At 38.9% G+C, this 23,002-nt stretch overlaps 1 protein-coding gene across 3 annotated transcripts in view; it reads left to right on the top strand.

Moving 5' to 3' along the window:
• The window catches only part of TENM4 (teneurin transmembrane protein 4), a 3,006,191-nt gene that overhangs the window by 1,140,416 nt on the left and 1,842,773 nt on the right, over positions 1-23,002 (top strand). The window lies entirely within an intron of this gene.

Below are 23,002 nucleotides of genomic sequence, written 5' to 3'. Positions count from 1 at the left end.
TCTTAAAATTATGTATGCCTGTTGATTTACTTATTCAATTTAGAGTCATCATTTAAGGAAAAATTAAAAACTAATTTTAAAATTTATATGCAATATTTTTACTGTGGAATTATTTAAAATAATGAAACCTTGGGGAGAAAGCCCACTACCTAATAATTTGGAGTTTGTTAAATAAACAATGGCATAACCACATGGTGGAATATTATGCATCTGTTAAAAGTTATAATAGTGAAAAATGTTTAATCTCAATAGAAAATATAGAGGCAAGATATCAAGTAAGAATGCAGCATTCAGAATTATCTATATTGGGGCATGGCTTTGATTTATACCTAGACATTAGATGGGGAGAAAATACAATATGTTCTCAGAGTTCTATTCTGTAAGATACTTTTTCTCAGACAATAATGCCAATTCCATAGGAATGTGGTACACATTTTATAAGTTGATGTGTACAAATTAATAAGCACATGTTATATCCAATAAACACTCATGCTGCTCATTTCTTCTCCTTCTTTATTGAACATGATTTTCTCAAGATAACATTACTTCCCATCCAGTCCTCCAAAGGCAAGCCCATCTCATACTGGATTCACATCCACCTGCCCATGCTTTTTGCTACCTAGAAAACCTTTCCAATACCTTTCTTCAACTTTCATGCCAAAACTTCTTTAGGGGTCTCTTGTTTCCACTTTATGCCTTGCATTCCTTTTCCTTAATTCTGTTATTCTTACATAACCAAATTAACTCCTCTGCATTCATAGCTGACTTTAGCTTTGGTGAATTGTTATTTTCTCTGTACCAACTCTTACCAGGTTGAGATGGGTGGAAAGGGTGAGGAGTAAGACACAAAAATGTCCAAGCTTAGGAATAAGGTCCTCTATTAAGAAGAAAACATCCTGTAACAGACAAGAGGAGCCAAAGAAAGGTAGGTTTTTCCTAAGTGGCTCCAGTGCAGTCTCTGGGCCTTGGAGGTCTGAGAGTTCCTCATGATGGCAACTCCCACCTCTTGTCTACTACCTAACCTTTCACATCTCCAGTGACTTAGAACCTCAGCAACAAAACTACCAGTCTCATCTGCCAGCCTCTACTCTGCTTCATGTTCTTTCTTATTCATGCTGGCTTTAATGACTTATATTCTAACCCTATTTTCTCTGTACCACTTCCATCTGACTTAACCCTATATTTCCTTATAATTTACTCAAATGCTATTCCTTAGATTAAGCTCTAAAAATTTTCAGTTGCATTTTCAGATTCCCTTACTATAATGTTAGGCCTGACTGTAATCCCTCTTCCTCTGAAATTTGTCCTCAGTCTCTTTGTACTAGAGACTGAGGATGAAAGATGAAAACTTAGTAGCTTAAAAATCAGGATATCACAGCTCTGCCTCTCTTCAGAAGTAACTGAACAACTTAAACAATGTTGAACATATAATAATAATAATAATAATAGTAATGTTCCAATGTCCATCTCTCTGTGGAGGTTAAATGGTTTTATATAGAGAATATCATGGTGCTGTCCAGTGGAATTTCATCATCAAACTAAGCTGTTTCCTGCCAAAGGGATTTTATAACCCTTCCCATTACTGAAAAATGTTGACTCCATAGGGTGAACCAAACAACATGGTGGCAGGTGTCTGTAATCCCAGCTACTTGGGAGGCTGAGGCAGGAGAATCGCTTGAACCTGAGAGGCGGTGGTTGCAGTGAGTCAAGATGGTGCCACTACACTTCAGCCTGGACAACACAGTGAGACGCCATGTCAAAAAAAATTACAATGATTTCCTAATAGCTAAGGATTAGGTTAGCAGTCTACAAACATAGAGCAACATGTGAGTTTATGAATAAGATCTTTCAGTAAGGAGGATACATCCTGGGGTAGACAAGATGGGTATGGGAGAAAAAAATTTATTTCCCCACCCTATAACAAAAGACAGAGCAACAAAAGAAAAGCATAACAAATGTGTTTAATGAAAATTTTATATGACATGGGAGTCTTCAGAAATGAAGACAAAGTTCCCAGGGAAAACTGCAAATTTTTACCGACAGTCATGCAGAAGTATGATTGGAGGACAAAAGCTTACGATCTAATGGCAATAACCTGAGGGGAGCTTAGCAAGGGCTATTTGTTCAGTTTCTTCTTGGCATCACTGCATGGCATTACTTCCCTCTGGATATAGGACAGGACACCTATCATATGCCAATCTTCAGGGGAAGAAACCAGGAGAAGTCAGAGAGACCTTGATGCTTCCGCTATTTTCTTAATTTTGGAGTATCTCATTCTGAGCCCAACATGGGCAAAAGAAAAGAGAGTTATAAAGGAATGGAATGTCACTTCTGGACAGAGCAGATTTATTCTCACAGCCACAGATGGCTCAGGATTATGGCTAAATTCTTTAATGAGAAGAAACTCTAATTCAGGATCAAAGTCTACTGGATAGGCTTCAAAGTAACCTCATGTTTTACTTACAGGCTATTTGAGAAAGCCAACATTCTTCATGTGAAGACAAGCAAATGAAAACGATATATACAAAATATGCCATGAAAGTGATAACACTTTCTGCCATTTATTCATCATTGTCAGGCAGTGCATTGAGCACATGCATGGATTCTCTCATTTAATTCTATAAGAACCTCTGCAGCAGACACTGTTATTCCCATTTTTTTTTCATATGAGAAAGCCTGAGGCTAAGAGGGCTGAATTAGCTTGCCAAAAGCCCCTAAACTGGTAGCAAATTGCTTTTGGATTTGAGTGCAGTGCTATTTAACTGTATAGATGAGCTTTTAATCAGAGGGTTATATTGTCTTACACATGGACTAGCTGTGAACCGTGGAGACAGGATTTACTTGGGACAGTTAGGGAGGGTGAGGAGGCATTAGAAGGCCTCACAGAGGTGGAAAGTATAAAGGCCCTTAAGAAGTTGCAGGGAGCAGTAGCACAAACTGTCCCCCCAGTTCCTTCTCCCTCATAATCTCTATATGCACTTCCACCTGGTCGCTTCCAACCCTCAATATTTGTTCCAGGGAGCCCATACACATCTCTACCACCCTCTCATTGAGTAGCATTTTTATATATTTTGTTATATAGTAAATATTTCTCCCCTGAAGCCTCCCAACACTCCTCCCCTTAAGAAAAACAGTTATGCCTTGTTTGCTGCTTGAAATGTATGAAATATGATTGTGTTTACTTGTTGGGATTGAAACCAATCACATACAAAAATACCTTTTTAGGGGAGAAAGATGTTGGCTCTGCCTTGCATTCAAATAGCCGGTCTTTTCTGACTCACATTGAACAACCTTGAACAAATCGCACTCTCTCTGGTTTCTTTTTTCTGCTTCTGCTTACAGCAGCAGGGAGAAAGGCCACACAAAGTATGGTGCGATCACTCAAATATTAAAGCTTTTTACACTCTTTGCTTCTGTTCATTCTTTCTTTCCTTTTGATCTAACAAAACTTCTTAAATTATAAATTATGCAGGTGGAAGGGTTTTTTTTTCTCTAAGATAAGAGGAAAATGTATGACTTCAAAATAAATGTTAGTGGAATAGTGCAGCAGACCACATCAATATTTTTATTTGGCATGTGGCATGGGATACCTTGAGGAAGATGCCACACTTTAGATAATTTTCAAAAGATTTTTTTTAATGTAGTGAAACAAAACGACTTCTCCAAACTGCTTTCAATAGCCATAAGAATTAATAATCAGTTTCTTTACGAAATCCAACTCTCAGTTTTGCCTCTTGAAGTTTTCCAATACATCAACAGGTAAATAATTAGTTTTAGACTTTAAAACAAATGCAAAGAAAATTAGTATCAAATCAATCAGGGTGTATGTAATACACGGGAGAAGGTAAAGATGGAATTTTTTTTATTATTATACTTTAAGTTCAGGGTACATGTGCAGAACATGCAGGTTTGTTACATAGGTATACACATGCCATGGTGGCTGGCTGCACCCATCAACTCATGATCTACATGATCTACATTAGGTATTTCTCCTAATGCTATCCCTCCCCTAGCCCCCCCACCCCCAGGCAGGCCCCATTGTGTGATATTCCCCTCCCTGCATCCATGTGTTCTCATTGTTCAACTCCCACTTATGAGTGAGAACATGCAGTGTTTGGTTTTCTGTTCTTGTGTTAGTTTGCTGAGAATGATGGTTTCCAGCTGCATCCATGTCCCTGCAAAGGACATGAACTCATCCTTTTCTGTGGCTGCATGGTATTCCATGGTGTATATATGCCACATTTTCTTTATCCAGTCTATCATTGATGGACATTTGAGTTGGTTCCAAGTCTTTGCTATTGTGAACAGTGTCACAATAAACATACATGTGCATGTGTCTTCATAGCAGAATAATTTATAATCCTTTGGGTATATACCCAATAATGGGATTGCTGGGTCAAATAGTATTTCTAGCTCTAGATTCTTGAGGAATCACTGCACTGTATTCCAAAATGGAAGTAATTTACATTCCCACCAACAGTGTAAAAGTGTTCCTGTTTCTCCACATCCTCTCCAGCAACTGTTGTTTCCTGATTTTTTAATGATTGCCATTCTGTCTGGCGTGAGATGGTATCTCATTGTGGTTTTGATTTGCATTTCTCTAATGACTAGTGATGATGAGCTTTTCTTTATATGTCTGTTGGCTACACAAATGTCTTCTTTTGAGAAGTGTCTTTTCATATCCTTCACCCACTTTTTGATGGGTTTTTTTTTTCTTGTAAATTTGTTTAAGTTCTTTGTAGACTCTGGATATTAGCCCTTTGTCAGATGGATGGATTGCAAAAATTTTCTCCCATTCTGTAGGTTGCCTTTTCACTCTGATGGTAGTTTCTTTTGCTGTGCAGAAGCTCTTTAGTTTAATTAGATCCCATTTGTCAATTTTGGCTTTTGTTGCCATTGCTTTTGGTGTTTTAGACATGAAGTCCTTGCCCATGCCTATGTCCTGAATGGTATTGCCTAGGTTTTCTTCTAGGGTTTTTATGGTTTTAGGTCTTACATTTAAGTCTTTAATCCATCTTGGGTTAATTTTTGTATACGGTGTAAGGAAGGGGTCCAGTTTCAGTTTTCTGCATATGGCTAGCCAGTTTTCCCAGAACCATTTATTAAATAGGGAATCCTTTCCCCATTGGTTGTTTTTGTCAGGTTTGTCAAAGATCAGATGGTTGTAGATGTGTGGTGTTATTTCTGAGGCCCTTGTTCTCTTCCATTGGCTTATATATCTGTTTTGCTACCAGTACCATGCTGTTTTGGTTACTGTAGCCTTGTAGTATAGTTTGAAGTCAGGAAGCATGATGCCTTCAGCTTTGTTCTTTTTGCTTAGAGTTGTCTTGGCTATGCGGACTCTTTTTTGGTTCCATATAAAATTTAAAGTAATTTTTTCTAATTGTGAGAAGAAAGTCAATGGCAGCTTGATGGGGATAGCATTGAATCTATAAGTTACTTTGGGCAGTTTGGCCATTTTCATTATATTGATTCTTCCTATTCATGAGGATGGAATGTTTTTCTATTTGTTTGTGTCCTCTCTTATTTCCTTGAGCATTGGTTTGTAGTTCTCCTTGAAGAGGTCCTTCACATCCCTTATAAGTTTTATGCCTAGGTATTTTATTTTCTTTGTAGCATTTGTGAATGAGTGTTCACTCATGATCTGGCTCTCTGTCTATTATTGATGTATAGGAATGCTTGTGATTTTTGCACATTGATGTTTTGTCCTGAGACTTTGCTGAAGTTACTTATTGGCTTAAGGAGCTTTTGGGCTGAGACAATGGAATTTTCTAAATATACAGTCATGTCATCTGCAAACAGAGACAATTTTACTTTCTCTCTTCCTATCTCAATACCCTTTATTTCCTTCTCTTGCCTGATTGCCCTGGCCAGAACTTCCAATACTATGTTGAATAGGAGTGGTGAGAGAGGGCATCCTTGTCTTGTGCCAGTTTTCAAATGGAATGCTTCCAGTTTTGCCCATTCAGTATGAGATTGGCTGTGGGTTTGTCATAAATAGCTCTTATTATTTTGAGATATGTTCCATCAATACCTAGTTTACTGAGAGTTTTTAGCATGAAGGGGTGTTGAATTTTATCAAAGGCCTTTTCTGCATCTATGGAGATAATCATGTGGTTTTTGTCATTGGTTCTGTTTATGTGATGGGTTACATTTGTTGATTTGCGTATGTTGAACCAGCCTTGCATCCCAGGGATGAAGCCGACTTGATCACGGTGGATAAGCTTTTTGATGTGCTGCTGGATTCAGTTTGCCAGTATTTTATTGAGGATTTTTGCATCAATGTTCATCAGGGATATTGGCCTGAAATTTTCCTTTTCTTTATTGTGTCTCTGCCAGGTTTTGGTATCAGGATGATTCTGGCCTCATAAAATGAGTTAGGGAGGAGTCCCTCTTTTTCTATTGTTTGGAATAGCTTCAGAAGGAATGGTACCAGCTCCTCTTTGTACCTCTGGTAGAATTTGGCTGTGAATCCATCCAGTCCTGGACTTTTTTTGGTTGATAGGCTATTAATTACTGCCTCAATTTCAGATCTTGTTATTGGTCTATTCAGGGATTTGACTTCTTCCTGGTTTAGACTTGGGAGGGTGTATGTGTCCAGGAATTTATCCATTTCTTCTAGATTTTCCAGTTTATTTGTGTAGAGGTGTTTATAGTATTCTGTGATGGTAGTTTGTGTTTCTGTGAGATCAGTTGTGATATCCCCTTTATCATTTTTTTATTGCATCTATTTGATTTTTCTCAGTTTTCTTCTTTACTAGTCTGGCGAGTGGTCTTTTCAAAAAACCAGCTCCTCGCTTCATTGATTTTTTTGAAGGAATTTTCGTGTCTCAATCTCCTTCAGTTCTTCTCTGATCTTAGTTAAGTCTCGTCTTCTGCTAGCTTTTGAATTTGTTTGCTCTTGCTTCTCTAGTTCTCTTAATTGTGATGTTAGAGTCTCAATTTTAGAACTTTCCTGCTTTGTCTTGTGGGCACTTAGTGCTATAAATTTCCCTCTAAACACTGCTTTAGCTGTTTCCCAGAGATTCTGTTACATTGTGTCTTTGTTCTCACTGGTTTCAAAGAACTTATTTATTTCTGCCTTCATTTCATTATTCACTCAGTAGTCATTCAGGAGCAGCTTGTTCTGTTTCCTTGTAGTTGTGCCATTTTGAGCGAGTTTCTTAATCCTGAGTTCTAATTTGATTGCACTGTGGTCTGAGAGACTGTTTGTTATGATTTCTGTTCCTTTGCATTTGTTGAGGAGTGTTTTACTTCCAATTATGTGGTCGATTTTAGAAAAAGTGCAATGTGGTGCTGAAAAGAATGTGTCTTCTGTTGATTTGGGGTGGAGAGTTCTGTAGATGACTGTTAGGTCTGCTTGGTCCAGAGCTGAGTTCAAGTCCTGAATATCCTTGTTGATTTTCTCTCTCATTGATCTGTCTAATATTGACAGTGGGGTGTTAAAGTCTCCCACTATTATTATGTGGGAGTCAAAGTCTCTTTGTAGGTCTCTAAGAATTTGCTTTATGAATCTGGGTGCTCCTGTATTGGGTGCATATATATTTAGGATAGTTAGCTCTTCTTGTTGCAGTGATCCCTTTACCATTATGTAATACCTTTCTTTGTCTCTTTTGATCTTTGTTGGTGTAAAGTCTGTTTTATCAGAGACTAGGATTGCAACCCCTGCTTTTTTTGCTTTCCATTTTCTTGATAAATCATCCTCTATCCCTTTATTTTGAGCCTATGTGTGTTTTGCACATGTGCTGGGTCTCCTGAACACAGAACACCGATGGATCTTGACTCTTTATACAATTTGCCAGTTTATGTCTTTTAATTGGGGCATTTAGCCCATTTACTTTTAAGGCTGATATTGTTAAGCGTGAATTTGATCCTGTCATCATGTTGCTAGCTGGTTATTTTGACCGTTAGTTGATGTAGTTTCTTCATAGTGTCAATGGTTTTTATAATTTGGTGTATTTTCGCATTGGCTGGTACCAGTTGTTCCTTTCCATGTTTAGTGCTTTCTTCAGGAGCTCTTGTAAGGCAGGCCTGGTAGTGACAAAATCTCTCAGCATTTACTTGTCTGTAAAGGATTTTATTTCTCCTTCACTTATGAAGTTTAGTTTGGCTGGATATGCAATTCTGGGTTGAAAATTCTTGTCTTTAAGAATATTGAATAGTGGCCCCCACTCTCTTCTGGCTTGTAGGGTTTCTGCAGAGAGATCCGCTGTTAGTCTGATGGGCTTCCCTTTGTGGGTAACTCTAGTTAGCAATTCCTCTAACCTTTTTTCAAGGTTCTTAGCTTCCTTGCATTGGGTTAGAACAGGCTCCTTTAGCTCAGAGGAGTTCATTGTTACCCACCTTCTGAAGCCTATTTCTGTCAATTCATCAAACTCATTCTCCATCCAGTTTTGTTCCCTTGCTGGTGAGCAGTTGTAATCCTTTGGAAAAGAAGAGGCATTCTGCTTTTTGGAATTTTCAGCCTTTTTGTGCTGGTTTCTCCCCATCTTTGTGGGTTTACCTACCTTTGAACTTTGATGTTGGTAACCTTCGGATGGGGTTTCTGCATGGACATCTTTTTTGTTAATGTTGATGTTCCTCCTTTCTGTTAGTTAGTTTTCCTCCTAAGAGTAAGACGACTCTGCTGCAGGTCTGTCGGAGTTTGCTGGAGGTCCACTCCAGACCCTGTCTTCCTGGGTGTCGCCAGCAGAGGCTGCAGAAAAGCAAAGATTGTTGCCTGTTCCTTCCTCTGGATGCTTTGTCCCAGAGGAGCACCCACCAGATACCAGCCAGAGCTCTCCTGTATGAGGTGTCTGTCAACCCCTGCTGGGAGGTGTCTCTCCTTTCAGGAAGCACGGGGGTCAGGGACCCACTTGAGGAGGGTGTCTGTCCCTTAGCAGAGCTTGAGTGCTGTGCTGGGAGAACCGCTGCTCTCTTCAGAGCCAGCAGGCAGGAATGCTTAAGTCCGCTGAAGCTGCTCCCACAGCTGCCCCTTCCCCTAGGTGCTCTGTCCCAGGGAGATGAGTGTTTATTCTATAATCCCCTGACTGGGGCTGCCACCTTTTTTCCAGAGATGCCCTGCCCAAAGAGGAGGAATCGAGAGAGGCAGTCTGGCTACACTGGCTTTGCTGAGCTGTGGAGGGCCCTGCCCAGTTGGAACTTCCCCTGCGGCTTTGTTTACACTGTGAGGGGAAAACTGCCTACTCAAGCCTCAGTAATGGTGGACACCCCTACCCCTACCAATCTGGAGCGTCCTAGGCCGACTTCAGACTGCTATGCTGGCAGTGAGAATTTCAAGCCAGTGGATAGTAGCTTGCTGGTCTTTGTGGGGGTGGGATCTGCTGAGCTAGACCACTTGGCTCCCTGGCTTCAGCCTCCTTTCCAGGGAAATGAATGGTTCTGTCTTGCTGGTGTTCCAGGCACCACTGGGGTATGAAAAACAAAAACAAAAACAAACAAAAAACTCCTGCAGCTAGCTTGCTGTCTGCCCAAATGGCTGCCCAGTTTTGTGCCTGAAACCCAGGGCCCTGGTGGCATAGGCACCCAAGGGAATCTTCTGGTCTGTGGGTTGTGAAGATTGTGGGAAAAGCGTAGTATCTGGGCTGGAGTGCACCGTTCCTCAAGGCACAGTCCCTCACAGCTTCCCTTGTCTAAGGGAGGGAGTAACCCTACCTCTTTCATTTCCTGGGTGAAGCGATGCCCCACCTTGCTTTGGCTCATCCTCCATGGGCTGCACCCACTGTCTGACCAGTCTCAGTGAGATGAGCTATGTACCTCAGTTGGAAATGCAGAAATCACCTGCCTTCTGCATTTATCTCGCTGGATGCTGCAGACCGGAGCTGTTCCTTTTCGGCCATCTTATGGTTTTGTAGGTCAGAATTGAGATAGGTCTCACTGGACTAAAGACAAGGTGTCAGCAGGACCGCATTCCTTTCTGGAAACTCCATGGAAGGATTTTCTGTGCTTTTCTCAGCTTCTAGGGACTGCCTGCACTTCTTGGCTCATGACGTCTTCCTTCAAAGCTGGCCATGGCAGGTCACACTGCCATCTCCCTGACCTGCCTCCCTGGTCACATTCACCTCTCTGACTGATAGAATTCTTTTCTAGAATAGCATTTTCTGAAATACACCTGGCTAGTGATTTTGAAAAACTTTTCATGTTTTTAAATTTAGTGACATGTAAGTGTACAACTTCCTTCAGGAAACCTTCCCTGGCTGTCTTGCCTCCTCAGCCTAGGTGGCCATCTTCTGTTCTCTCCTGCCCTGCTATGCTGTGCCTCAGTGGAAATATGAGTAATGATGGGGACTCTTGTCCAGGATATTTTCCTTCAATTCAGTAATATGAAAAGTTTAAAGGCAAATTCCAACCTATAAATAAAATGACAAATTTGAAAACAAGACCCCCAGTATTTATTCCCCTCTTTCAACCAAGAAACAGTGCTAAAATCTCATAAGAACAAGTTGGACCAAAATTTGTTTATGTTTGAACAAGTTGGAAATATACTGAGAGCAGGATTTTTTTCTTACTATGTCATTTCTGAATTAGAACAAAGAAAATAATGCACACTTGGAGTTAACAAATGCACTTTTCATGGGGAAAAAAACAAAACACAGATAACAACAAAATCCCTTAGATGGTCTTTCCATGATGATCTTAAGCTTTCCAATTTGATTCTATGCTTTATTTTAAGCTGTAAAAATATTGCTGTGAAATCTGCATTCCTGAAGAAACAGCTGATCTATGGTGCACAAACCTCATCAACAATCAGGACAAGACGTGACAGTAATGATGATGCTTCTTTATATTGGTATGGCACTTTACAGTTTACATACATTTTCAAATACCATATCTGAGTTAATCCTCATCAAAATCCTATATGGTGGAAAGGCTGTGTTGTTATCTTATCCCCATCTTCCAGATGGCAGAACAAATGCTGAGAGCTTTCTCTGGGATCACAAATGTGTGAATATCAGCTAGCTACAGCACTTAATAGCAAGGATAAAAGAGTAAGCCATTACTCTTCCATCTCAGGCTGGACCCTGCCAATCTCAGTTATTCAGTCCAACATCATTTCTTGATACAGATAGTCAAAATTTGCATTTGAATTATATAATTTAAGACAACAGCTGCAATTTCTATAATTCTACAGATATTTATTGAGCACCATTTTTGAGGTAGGGTACTCACTCACATTTTACTTTATAAATGTTTAAAGCTTAAAAGTAAGTATTATTCATTGAATTTTAATATCATTTCAAGCACTGGGAGAAAAGTTTTCATTTAGACTTATAAAACTCTACAGAGCCAGCATTATTATTTTCATTTTCTGCAATTTGCCCAAGGTAACAAAGGTAGAAAGTATCAGAGCCAGAATTTGAAACCAGTTCTCTCCAACTCCAAAGGCCATTTCATGACATTGTTCTGCCTCCCTGAAGATGAAGCAGGGAAGTCTTTTATTAACAAGACACTTTTGGGGAACTTGCGTATGTCTTTAAGGCAAAATGTGCTTGAAAATAAAACGCAATTTCCAAGTAGTAATCATGATCAGTTCACTATTGAAAGCAAGCTTGAAGAAATGCTGCAAACCAAACAGTGTCTTCTGACAAAAAAGCAGTCTGCAGACATGTGGTTGTGGTTCCACTTCTCACCCAGCAAACTGTCAGGCTAACCTGATTTTTTTTCTCCTTAGATTTTGTTTCTTTGAAATTGATGTCAACTTCATTCATGGTAAAAAAAAAAATTTGTTGTTCCATTGTATGAAGTCCCATGTTTGTGTACCTGTTCAACTGAATATGAAATGGAAGGGCTTGCTTTGTGGCATCCTTGTATATTTATATAAATTATTTCTAACTCAAGATGGGTTAATTGTTTCCAAGGTCGTTATAATTGCAGAGTTCCTGCATCCTAAACATAGAATATGACAATGAAAAGAGTATGGGGCTTCAGGATCCAGTTGTGCTTTCTCTTTTAAGCTCTATGACCTTACAGAAGTTATTTCTTCACTCTGAACCTTGTTTACTTTTTATTTTTTATGTTGTTACAAAGATCAAATGAGATCTAAGGTACCATAAATACGAAATTGTATTATCATTATCATCATCATTATCATTAACAAAACGATAGTGGGAAAAATCCTTTGATAAAATAAAAAAAATTCTCAAAAAGTTTTTATGAACATTCAGATCAATTTATCCACCAGAAAAAAATAGAAACAACACTTACCAAAATGAATAAATCTGTAAAAGATTTCCATACAATCATGTCTTTGTTTTCTCCCTTCTCCCTGTTCCGTATTACCTAAGGGTCACCTCTGAATTCCTCCATTCCTTTGCTTTCTAATCCTTTCACTCTAGCAGAGGAGGAAAGGGCAAAAGGATCAGTGTTTTGTGCTTGTTGCTGTTGGATAGGGTTCCCTGTGTGGTGGAATAGGGAATGACAGACCAGGGAAGCTAGAATTTAACATGCAATTGATGAAGCCCCTCAGGATACTCAGAGATAAGAAAGAAGAATATGAAGCAAATACACTGTGGCCAAGTAACTTAAAGGTCAGGGGATGGGAGACTGTAGAGGAAAGATCACAGCACTGCAAGCGTGGCTGTAGCCCTCTTTCACTGCTATGAGAATAAGAGCTTTTTAACCTCCATGGTTCTCATTTAAACAGAGAACATCTCTTTATCTCAAAGGATAGAATAAGTATTATATGAATTACCACATACAAAATTGTTTTAAACCCAATAAAATTCTATGCAAATGTTCTTAGTGGCATCTCTATTCCCTTTACCTTAACCTTTTTTCAAATACAGCTTGCTAAAGCACAGACTGCTCAGAATGGTTTGTCTGTACTAGAGGCTCAGTACTTTTCAGGTATTGTTCACAGTGCTTTGCAAGAATTAACTAACTGACTTTTTAACGCACTCTTCTTGCAGGTCCTTAACTTGCTATTCCACACTCTGTTAAGTATGTATTTTTTTCCACCCTAAAAACTCAGGTTCAATAATATATATACATTTTTATTTATCCATGCATTTGTCTTTTCTATATAAAGATGCATATTGAAAGTGTATTCTAAGCTAGGTAAGATGCTGACTTCTGCAGACAAAGGAACTAGTCATTGGCAGTAGCAGCAATTACATTACATGTATCATGTCTAACATGATATACGTATATCATATATAACTTTACATGATAAAATTATTATGCATATGAAACCATTTTTGCATTGCCCATTTTTAAATTTCTTTCTTTTATGAGCAATTCATGTATAAAATTAGGATGACCTATCTACTTCATGGAAGTTTTGAGGATTGTTTGAGATAATGTGAGAAGTCCTTTCAACAGTTCATGACAGGAATAATTGCAAAATAAGTGGAAGTGATTATGGTACAGAGGAAGTGAAAATAGTTTTAATACACCGAAGCACAGTCTTTAAGTCAGACCCCCCCCCCTCCAAAACCTTTTATAGCCTTATAACATCTGAAAATATCATGAAATGATACTATTGTCATTTATGGTCTTCATACCATCATCATCCTCACTACCCTCACTAGATAATCTCTGTATTCTATGAGGGATCTGAGGAGCAAGAAGAAGATTTAGCTTATTCAAGTTTACTTGGCAGCTAAGTGGCAGCCATAGGCTATAACTCCACATTTTTAAATTTCCAATTTCATTTGTTTTCCTCTTTCATAAAGCATTGTCTGATAACTACATCCCACAGAGTTGTACCTCCCTTCTCTGGACGCTTCTCACCTTCTTAATGTGATATTAGGCGGTGGCTGTATTACATACTTTTATTAAATTCATATGAGTTTGTAGTCACTCTTTTGGCATATTAGTCATATCTTCCTGACTTAGTCCATTCAGGCGGCCATAACAAAATGCTTCAGACTGGGCAATTTCTAAGCAACAGAAATTTATTTCTCACAATTCTAGAGAGTGAGAAGGGCACAATTAAGGTGCCATCAGTTTTGATGTCTGATGAGGGTTAGCTCTCTGCCTCATAGATGGTGTCTTCTAGCTGTGTTCTTCTATGAAGAAAGGACAAAAAGTGTCAAACTGGTCCCCTAAGGCCTCTTTATAAGGGCACTAATCTCATTCACAAAGGCTCTGCCCTCATGACCTAGTCATCTTCCAAAGGCTTCACCTATTAATAGGAGATTAGATTTCAACATACGGATTTTGGAGGAACACTTACATTTAGATCATAGCCTTCTACCCGTGGCCTCCAAATTTATGCTCTTTTTACATGCAAAATACATTCATTCCATCCTAATAATCCCCAGCCTTAACACATTTCAGCATCAACTTTAGTCTAAGTTCAAAGTCTCATCTAAATGTCATCTAAGTCAAATACGGGTAAGACTCAAGGTATGGTTTATCTGGAAGCAAATTTCTTTCCAGCTGTGAGCCTATGAAATCAAACAAGTTATATGCTTCCAAACGATAATAGTAGGACAGGCATAGGGTAGACATTTTCATTCCAAAAGGGAGCAATAGGAAGGAGGAAAGCAGCAACAGTAAGTCCAAAACCCAACAGTGCATACAACATTAAATCTGAAAGCTTAAGAATGATCTTTTTTGGTTTAATATATCCTACTTTCCAGGCACATTGGAGTGGTCCCTGGGCATCCAGGGCTGTGGATAGTCCCATTGCTGAGTGCAGCCCACATGGCAGTTCTCATAGGTTGGAGTTATGTGCCCATGGCTCTCCCATAATAGAATCACTCTCTAGTGGCTCTGCTGGCCTGGGGTCTCAGGGGCAGCCCTGCCCCTATGATTCCACTGGGAACTGACCTATTGGGACCTCTGTGTGATTCTACCTTTCTGTCAGTTCTCTTTGTGGGCCATTTGCATGAGGCTTCAGGCACCTCCATCCTTTGAAATCTAGGTGAAGGCAGTGACCACCCCGGAACTATATGTACTTGCATAGTGAGCTCCACATAGACACTGCCAAGATTTACAACCTATGTCCTCCAGAGCATTGGTCTGAGTTGCACCTGAGCCCACTTCAGCCACAGTTGGGGCAGACAAAGAGTGCAGCCATGGATTTCAGAGAGCAGAGAGTTGAGATTGTTCTACCCCAAGGCCCTGGTATTCCGGGCCGTTGACAGACAGGGCAGTCATGAAGATCTCTGAAATAATCTGCAGTCATTCTCCCACTGTCCTGGTAAATACCCTTTGGCTTTCTTCTATCCATACTAATCTCTTTATCAAATGATTGTTTGGCCACACCCTCGATGTTCTCCCCTGAACCTGTTTTCTCCTTCTTCACAGAATGAGAATTTTTCAAATCTTTAAGCTCTGCTTTCCTTTCAATTATAAATTCTATTTTTAGTTCATTTCTCTCTTCTTGCATTTTATTGTAAGCAGACAAGAGAAGCCATGCCATAGCCTCAACACTTTGCTTATATATTTCTTCCACCAAATATAGTATTTCACCATTCAGAATTTCTACCTTCACAAAGCACTAGGACATGGACACAATTCAGACAAGTTATTTGCCACTTTATAACAAGGCTCACCTTTCCTCCACATGTTTCCCATTTCCATCTGAGATGGCATCAGAATGACCTTTACCATGTGCATTTCTACCAACATTCTGTTCATACCCTCTTAAGTAATCCCTAAGAAGACTGAAACTTTCTCTACGGCTCTCTTCTAAGCTCTCACCAAAATTGCCTTTAATGTTTTATTCACAGCAATGTAGGTTTTTCTAGCATATACCTCCAAATTATTTGAGCCTTTACCCATTACCCAGTTTCAAAGCTGCTTCTACATTTTTAGTTTATTATACCAGCACCCTGGTTCTAAGTACCAATTTCTGTTTTAGTCCATTTGAGTTGCTATAATAAAACACCTTAGACTAGGTAATTTATAAATAAAAAAAAATTTCTCGCTCACAGTTTTGGAGTCTGGAAAGCCCATTATCCAGGTGTCAGCAGTTTGGTGTCTGGTGAGGGCTAGCTCTGTGCCTCATGGGTGTCACCTTATAGCTGTGTCCTTCTATGGTGGAAGGGTAAAAAGAAGAAAACAAGCTCCTTCAGTCCTCTTTTCTACAGGCACTGATTTCATTCGTGAGGACTCTACCCTAAGGACCTAGGCACCTTCCAAAGCCCTCACCTCTTCATACCAACACATCAGGGATTAGATTTCAACAGATGAATTCTGGAGGAACACAAGCATTTAGACTACTCTGGTTATGTGTTTCTTCCCTCCAAAACTATGTTGAAATTTGTTTGCCTTCTTGGTGGTTTTTGTAGGTGAGAGCTTTGGTAAGGTGAAAGAGGCATGAGGGCTCTACCCTCATGGACTAGGAAAAGACACATTTAGTCCCCTTTGCCGCTTTGCCCTTCTGCGTGTATTATAATCACCTGGAAGATTTTAACACAGATTGCTGGATCCCACCTCCAAAATTTCTAATTCGGTAGATCTGAGAAAGAGCCCAGAAATCAGCATTTCTTTCTTTCTTTCTTTCTTTTTTTTTTTGTCTTTTTTGAGACAGAGTCTCGCTCTGTCACTCAGGCTGGAGTGCCGTGGTGCGATCTGAGCTCACAGCAACCTCTGCCTCCTGGGTTCAAGTGATTCTCCTGCCTCAGCCTCCTGAGTAGCTGGGATTACAGGCACGCATCACCATGCCTGGCTAATTTGTGTATTTTTAGTAGAGACAGGGTTTCACCATGTTGTCAGGCTGTTCTTGAACTCCTGACCGCATGATCCGCCCACCTCAGCCTCCCAAAGTGCTGGGATTACAGGCATAAGCCACCGTGCCCAGCCCCGGAATCAGCATTTCTAACAAGATCCTAGGGGTTGGTGATACCAGTGAACAAAAATGTTTGAGAACCATTGTTACTGACCGTCACTTCACAGTGCATTTGTAAAATATAATGTATACTTTCTAACTCAAATTTTATAAATTAATAAGAATCCAGGGAGACTTAAACTTTTTTAAAGTATTAGACTCTGAAATGCTGCAATAGTTACTAGATTCTATATTTGCTCGTTCATTGTTGAAAACTGTTCCATTAGTGACGCTAATGATGACAGACTTGGATGTGCAGTCAGAAATGAGTCTTGCCTGCAGTTCCCAATTTAAATTCTATGCCATCTAATGACCAAGGGCAAAGACTGATTATTTCAGTTCTGTGAACTTCACTACTCACTAGTGAACATCAATATTTTCATTAGTATCTGAAAACTAGGATCATAATGTTGTTCTGAATAGTTTTGTGAGCATTAAAAGGAATGATGTGTGGAAGCATGACCTGTTAACATGTGGCTGGTGCTCAGTAAATGTCCAAACCAATGAGAATCCATTCAGTGCTGACATCTCTGCAGATTAAAGATCCAAGTTCTTTTTAATTCCTCTATCTGTTCCACTCCTCCTTATTAGCGTGAATTTGAAAATTTTAAATGTAATTTGTAAAGCTCGAGGTTCCAGCTGTCTTAATTTTGAAGAATCTGCCTGTGCAAGGATTTTGAATAATGCAGAAAGTGGAAGACAGCAAGCTCCAAGAAACTTAAGGTACTATAGAATATTTCCAAGATATTACCCGTCTTTCCTAGACTTTTCTTCCTTGTCTTTGATATTTAGATAAATTAAAAAACATAAATATTTCTCTTTAGTTATGTTTAAGTTCCAAAATTGAACAGTTTTCCTCATTAGAATGAACCATTTTATGTAATAATTTAAAAATTATTCATAATAAAATACCCAGATTAGTGAAATAATAGTATGATGGTTACAAGGTAATACCTAATGCTGTTCAAATATAAATACACCAATGATAATGCCATTTTTTGAATATTTGAACAGCATGTTCCACATCCAAACTATCTTCTCATGTTTCATGCAGATTAATCATTTTAAGACACAGTGGAGGCTGGGCGCCATGGCTCACGCCTGTAATCCCAGCACTTTGGGAGGCTGAGGCAGGCGGATCACGAGGTCAGGAGATCGAGACCACCCTGGCTAACACGGTGAAACCCCATCTCTACTAAAAACACAAAAAATTAGCCGGGCATGGTGGCGGGCGCCTGTAGTCCCAGCTACTTGGGAGGCTGAGGCAGGAGAATTGCTTCAACCTGGGAGGCAGAGCTTGCAGTGAGCCGAGATCGCGCCACTGCACTCCAGCCTGGGCGACAGAGGGAGACTCCGTCTCAAAAAAAAAAAAAAAAAAAAAAAAAGACATAGTGGAATAGTGGAGACTAACATCATCAGCAAGATGTCAGAGGGCTGGACTTTCCAGCACTTGTCCTCCTACAGAAACATCAATTTGAACAACTATTCACACACAAAGTACCTACAGAAGAGTTATGAAAGCCATGTGAGAAATCCTAGTAGCTGGTGGTAGCAATACATTACCCACCTCAACCCTCACCCAATCCTAGGCTGCACAGCATGGATACAGATACCCTCTGCTTGAGGGAAGGAGAGGGAAGTGAATACCAGACTTTGCCTTTGTTCATAGTACCAAGACTGCCCCAGTAAAATCCAGCACTGGGCAGGTCCCCAAGGCCTGAGACTGCAGGCTGGTACTCATGGACTAAGCCTCCAGGCCTGCCCTGGTGCCCATATAGCCCCAGACTTTTGGCCCACCCCAGCACTAGGTCAGCACCCCTGGGTTCAGGCAGGAAGCCAGCACCCATGGTCACAGGCTTCACTTCTTCCCAGTATCAGACCAATCCATGTGGCCCCACTCTCCAGGCCAGCCCCTGTGGTTTCATGTTCCAGGCCTGCTCCAGCGGACTGAGTGTTTGGGCTTATCCCAGTAGTCCCTGGTGTGAGGCCAGCTCTCATGACCAAGGTTCCAAGTTTACTCCTACAGACCCGGTACCAAAGCCTACCCACACAGACTCAGACCATAGCTCCACCCCAGCACCTAGGTCCCACTAGGTGTTGAGACTTCAGGACAGTCCCTCCAGATAAAGGCTACAGGCTTGCCCTCACTCATCCAGGCTCTATTCACACCCTTGTGGACCTAATTAATAGGTTTACCCTAATGGATCCAGGCTTCAAATGCAACCCTCTGGACACAAGTTCCAGGCCCACCTACCTGCTGACTCAGGCAACAGCCCCGTCTGCCCAAGGAATCTAGCAGCAAGCTCTCTGATGATCTATACCAGATGGCCTATCCAGAATTTCTGGACAGGCTGACCGGTGAGGGATTTCTCAGACAAGGCCAGTCTGTAAAGAATGGAGTAATGCCAGGTGCAGTGGCTCATGCCTGTAATCCCAGTACTTTGGGAAGCCAAGACCGGAGGATCACTTGAGGTCAGGAGTTTGAAACTAGCCTGGCCAATATGGCAAAACCCTATCTCTACTAAAAATACAAAAAATTAGCCAGGCTTGGTGGCATGTGCCTGTAGTCACACCTACTTGGGGGGTTGAGACAGGAGAATGCCTTGATCCCGAGAGGCAGAGGTTGCAGTGAGCTGAGATCGTGCCATTGCACTCCAGGCTGGGTGACAGAGTGAGACTCCATCTCAAAAAAAAAAAAAAAAAAGAGAACAACAACAAAAAAGAAGAGTGGAATAAGTAACTCCTTCTTCAAAGGTGCAGACATCAATGTAAGGCAATAAGAAATATGAAAAAACAACAAAATATAAAACCGCCCAAATATCACAGTAATCTTCCATTAGCTGATCTTAAAGAAATACAGTAGTCCCTTCTTATTTACAGTTTCATTATTTACAGTTTCAGTTACTCACAGTCAACTTTGGTTTGAAAGTATTAATTGTAACATTTCAGAAATAAACAATTCCTCAGTTTTAAATTGTGTGCCATTCTGAGTAAGGTAATGAAATCTTTTGGTATTCTACTCCTTCCTTCCCAGTACATGAATCATCCTTTTTTCCAGTGTATCTGTGCTGTATACACTACCTGCCCATTAGTCACTTGGCAGTTGTCTCAAATATCAGATTGATCGTCATGATACTGCAGTGCTTATGTTCAGGTAATCTTTATTTTCCTTAATAATGGCTTCAAAGTACAAGAGTAGTCATGCTAGCAATTTGGATATGCCAAAGAGAAGCTGTAAAGTGCTTTCTTTAAGTGAAAGGGTTGAAGTTCTTGACTTAGTAAAGAAAGAAAAAAAAATCATATGCTGCGGGTATTAAGGTCTATGGTATGAACAAATATTCTGTCTGTGAAATTGTAAACAGTATATTGTTATAATTATTCTATTCCATTATTATTAGTTTTCGTTGTTTTTTTAACTTTACCAAATTTATAAATTTAACTTTATCAGAGTTATGTATGTATAGGAAAAAACAGTGTATATAGGGTTTGATACTATCCATGGTTTCAAATATTCACTTGATATCTTGGAATATATCCCCTATGAATAAGGGAAGAATACTGTAGAGATATACACAAAAAAGAATTCAAAATACTTGTTTTAAGGAAGTTCAGCAAATTTCAAGAAAATATAGGGAAATAATTCCATGAAATCAAAAAAACAATGAATGACCAAAATTCAAAATTTAACAGATTAAGATTATTTTTAAAAAATCAAACTCTGGAGCTGAAAAATACAATGAATAAAATAAAAAATTCAATAGATAACATCAATAGGGAATTGATCAAGCAGAAAAAATATTTGTGAATTCAGACAGATTATTTGAAAATATACAGTCAGAGGAGAAAAAAATTATGAAAAGAAATAATGGAAAAGCTAATGAAATTTATGAGATAGCATCAAAAGACGAAATGTTAGAGTTACAAAAGTTCAAGAAAGGTAAGAGAGATTCAGAGGGAGTAGAAAGCTTATTTTAAAAAGAGCAGAAAAGTTTTCAAATCCAGGAAAAGATATACATAGCCAGCTAGAGGAAAGTCAAAACCCTCCTATTGATTCAATCTAAACAAAACTACACCAAGACATATAATCAAATGGTCAAAAAAAAAACAAAGATAAAGATAGGATTCTGAAAGCAGCAAGAAGAAAAAAGCAAATCACATCTGTGGGAATTTATATAACGGTGGCAGTAGATTTATCAGCAGAAATCTTACAAGCTAGAAGAAATTGGGATAATATATTCAAAGTGGTGAGGAGAAAAAAATCTGCCAACTAGTAATACTTTACCCAGAAAATCTGTTCTTCAGAAATCAGAGATAGGGTCTTTCTCCAACAAAATTGAGAGAGTTCATTATCACTAGACCTGCCTTTTAAGGAATGCTGGAGGGAGGTCTTCAAGCTGAAAGAACAGATTACTAATGAGTAACATAAATACATCTTAAAGTATAAAACTTACTGGTAAAAGTAAATGCACAGTCAAATCCAGAGTGCTCTAATATTACAACTGTGGTGCATAAATTATTTACATCTTTAGACACATAGACCAATGGAACATACACGAGAGCCCAGAAATAAACCCATTCATTTACTGTCACTGATTTCTGACAAAGATGTGAAGAATACACAATGAGGAAAGGGCATTCTCTTTTAAAAGTGGTGTTGAGAAACCTGAGTATTGACACACAGAAGGATAAAATTAGATCCTTATCTCACACCACATATAAAAGTATACTCAAATTAATTAAAAATACAAATGTAAGATCAAAAGCTGTAAAACTACTGGAAAAAATATAAAAGCTTCATGACATTGGTGTAAGCACTGATTTTTGGATACAACACCAAAAGCACTAGCAACAAAAGTGATAATCGACAAATGGAATTACATTAAACTGAAAAGTTACACAGCAAAGGGAACTGTCTATAGAATGAAGATATAACCTACAGAATAGGAGAAAGTATTTGCAAACCATACATCTGGTAAGGGGCTAATGTCTAAAATATACAATAAATTCAACCAAATAGCAAGAAGACTAATAACATGATTAAAAATGGGCAAAACATCTGAATAGACATTTCTCCAAAGAAGACATACAAATGACCAATATGTATATTAAAATACTCAATATCAGTAATCATCAGAGAAATGCAAATTAAAACCACAATGAGATATCACCCCATACCTGTTAGAATGGCTACTATCAAAAAGAAGAAAGATAACAAGTGTTAGTGAACATGTGGAAAAAAGGAAACAGTTGCACACTGTTGGTGGGAATGTAAATTAGTATATTTTTTCACACAACTTTTTTGTAAATGTACATACATTTGTGTAAATTTTTTATAAATTAGCCATTATGTAAAACAGTATAGAGTTTCCTTAAAAAATTAAAAGTAGAACTATTATATGATCTAGTAATCCCACTACTGGGTATATATTCGAAGGAAATGAAATCAGTATGCCGAAGACATCTCTGAACTCCCGTGTTCATTGCAGCATTCTTCACAATAGCCAAGACATAGAATCAACCTAATTGTACATCAACAGATCACTAGATAAAGAAAATGTGGTATATATGCTCAATGTGATACTATTCAGACTTTAAAAAAAGAAATCTTGTCATTTGTGACAACATGGATGAACCTGGAGGAAATGATGTTAACTGAAATAAGCCAGACACAGACAAATCCTGCATAATCTCACTTATGTGTGGAATCAAAAAGTTTAATTTACAGAGGCACAAATGTCAAAGGATACAAAATTTCAATTAAACAGGAAGAATAACTTCAAAAAATTTTTTGTGCAATGGGGTAACTATAGTTCATAACAGTGTATTCTGAAAATCACTGCGACTGATTTTGTGTTCTCAATACAAAAATATGTGAGGTAATGCATATGTTAATTAGCTTGATTTAGAATTCAACAGTGTATACATATTTCAAAATATGTCATCCATGCTAAATATATACAATTTTTATTTGTCAGGGTTTTTTTTTTTAAAAAAGCATAAGCAAAACTTGTATTATTATTTTTTTTTTTTGAGGGGCTTAGAATTTTATTTATTTATTTTTTTATTTTTATTTTTTATTTTTTTTCTTTTTTATTGATCATTCTTGGGTGTTTCTCGCAGAGGGGGATTTGGCAGGGTCACAGGACAATAGTGGAGGGAAGGTCAGCAGATAAACAAGTGAACAAAGTTCTCTGGTTTTCCTAGGCAGAGGACCCTGCGGCC

The sequence above is a fragment of the Pan troglodytes genome, chromosome 9, assembly GCF_028858775.2.
Source record: "Pan troglodytes isolate AG18354 chromosome 9, NHGRI_mPanTro3-v2.0_pri, whole genome shotgun sequence".
Taxonomy (NCBI): Eukaryota; Metazoa; Chordata; class Mammalia; order Primates; family Hominidae; genus Pan; species Pan troglodytes.
Note: the sequence above shows the minus strand (reverse complement) of the source record. Positions and strands in the feature narration are given on the sequence as shown.